We start from the raw sequence: 2,474 nt of genomic DNA, 5'->3' as shown, positions 1-2,474 counted from the left end.
GCGGAGACGAGGCCGAGCCTGCGCCCTCCCGGCAGGAAGCCGGCTCTTGGGCGGGTCTGGTTCCGGGGATGGAGGCCAGAGGCTCTGAACATAAGTTTCTAACTAAGCAGGTCAGAGTAGGTCCTCAGGTCCTACTGTACCTTCCTTGAGGAAGGTCAGTCTTTACCTTCAGTGACCCCTCCACGGCCTGTGCATCTCAGGTAACCCACCTTTGAGAGGAGAGTCATTTTCCGGGTCCCTGCAGGCACAACTGCAGGCTCCAGAGCGGGGCACCACAGGCCGCCCCCTGTTAACCTCCCCACACACTGTCTCCTTGAGCGGTGGGTGGTCACTATTCTTACTGCCCATGCAAAAGAAGAATGTGCCTTCTCATTTCGCTTTTCACCAGTCCTTAAATTTCCCCAGTTTGCTTTCTCCTGCCCCTTTATTTACCAGCAATGGAGGGTTTCATGTAATCCTCCCTACACTTTCTCCTTTGATTCTCACATCGATCTATATATGTAAAAGCCTAAGGGACCGTTAGGACCCAACAACCAGAATGACCAGTTGACCAGTCGCTATGAGGTGCACTGACCACCAGGGGACAGATGCTCAATGCAGGAGCCGCCCCCTGGTGGTCAGTGAGCTCCCACAGCCAACCTCCCTCAGCCCCTGCCCCTACCCCTGGTGCCACCCCCCTCCCCACCCCTGCCATAGGCATTGATCGCTGGCCAGGCCAAGGGACCTCACCCATGCACAAATTCATGCACTGGGCCTCTAGTATAAAATAAGCTGCAAACTGCCATTTTGCAGAGCATTTCCTCAATCCTTTGAAATTTTACTTCTGAGTACATCCTCACAATTTTGCTCAAACTCTTATACAACATTTCTATAGGCTGGACATTCTTCCTCCATAGGTCCCAGGCGGGGTGCTTACGTAGTGCAGAGTGCAGAGGTGAGGAGCCATCTGCTCAGTATCGTCACACCTCACCCTATCTGATTGCCTGTGTGGACGAAAGGGGCCACATCTGACCAGCTCAGGGGAGGCCTGCATGGTGGTCTTGCAAACTCAGAGACCTAAAGTCACCACAAAGGATGGTTTGAAATTAAACTTTAACTAAAAGCAGTTTATGGTGGATGGTCACCTGCTAGGCCAGTATCCTCCCTGACAAGGTCAACCTTTACCTTAACTGAGCCTGTTGTCTTTTTGCATCTGCAATAACATATCCTTGGAATGTCAAAGTAACTTTCCTTTTCCCGGGCCCATCAAAGCATAGACACCACTCTGCAGAGACCACAAATCCCCTCATTTTACTGAGTTAATTGTTGACTGTTCACTATCCTGTACCCACCTAAGTAAAGAAGTGTGTGTCTATCACTTTACTTTTTACCCAATCCCAGAGGCTTCCCCACTCTGCTTTCTCCCACCTCCCTAATCCATCACCAGTGGAGTTCATGTGACCCACTTATGTCTTCTCCTTCGATTGTAATATATGAAACAAAATGCAAAATTGCTATTCTCCAGAGCATTGTCTCAATATGTTGAGATTCTTCTTCCTGGGAATTGTCAATAGTTTGGCTCAAATAAACTCACAAAAATTCTTCACAGGTTTGAATGTTTCTTCCATTAATATTACTTGGTGTAGTGTGGTAGGATTTCAAAGAAGCTCACCCGGGATCACACCTCAGATCCACACTCAGTGCTAGGATCCAGGAAAGGGCCCATTGGGTGAACTGGTGTGAGTTGCCTCTTGGATTCAGGACCTTTCCTTGCTTTCGGGAGAGGGTCTGACTTTATTTGAGCTGTATTTTTAAATCCTTGAGGTGGAAATAAGGAAGAACCCAGGCTAAGGCAAGACAAGAGGAAAATGGGTGGCTGGTTTTTAACTCCGACTTTTCAATTAGAATTGCTTTCTGAGAGTCTGAGCAAAAACAATTTGCTGTATAAATGAGAGCTGAACTCCTTCAGCTCCGAAGATAAAGGGGCACATCCTCCCTCCAGGCACCTGCCTCAGGTGTGCTTAGGTGACTAAGAATCTTTGTGGCTGTGTCAGAGGTCCTTCCTCATGAGGTGCAGAGTCCTCTCTCTTCCAACTCAACAGTAACTAACACATTAAGCGCCCAGCCTGTTTTGTCTTCCGGATGGAAAGTATAGAGTCAGTCACCGGTGACTGGGCACTTAACATGTTAAACCAATGGTTGGCAAACTGTGGCTCACGCGCCACACACAGCTCTTTGGCCCCTTCAGTGTGGCTCTTGCACAAAATACCACGTGCGGGCGCGCACGTACAGTGCGATTGAAATTCGTGTCCCATGCGCAGAAGTTGGTTTTCAGCCTGGGCAAGTCTATTTTGAAGAAGTGGCGTTAGAAGCAGTGGGGGGTTTCGGTCGGTCAGGCGACGGGAGACGTGGCACAGGTGGGCCGTCGCAAGCACAATTCATGCACGAGTTGGGTGAGACTGGCTACAAGACAAGTGCGGATGGGCGAGTTGGAA

The sequence above is a fragment of the Myotis davidii genome, unplaced genomic scaffold, assembly GCF_000327345.1.
Source record: "Myotis davidii unplaced genomic scaffold, ASM32734v1 scaffold1059, whole genome shotgun sequence".
In the NCBI taxonomy this organism is placed as follows: domain Eukaryota; kingdom Metazoa; phylum Chordata; class Mammalia; order Chiroptera; family Vespertilionidae; genus Myotis; species Myotis davidii.
Note: the sequence above shows the minus strand (reverse complement) of the source record.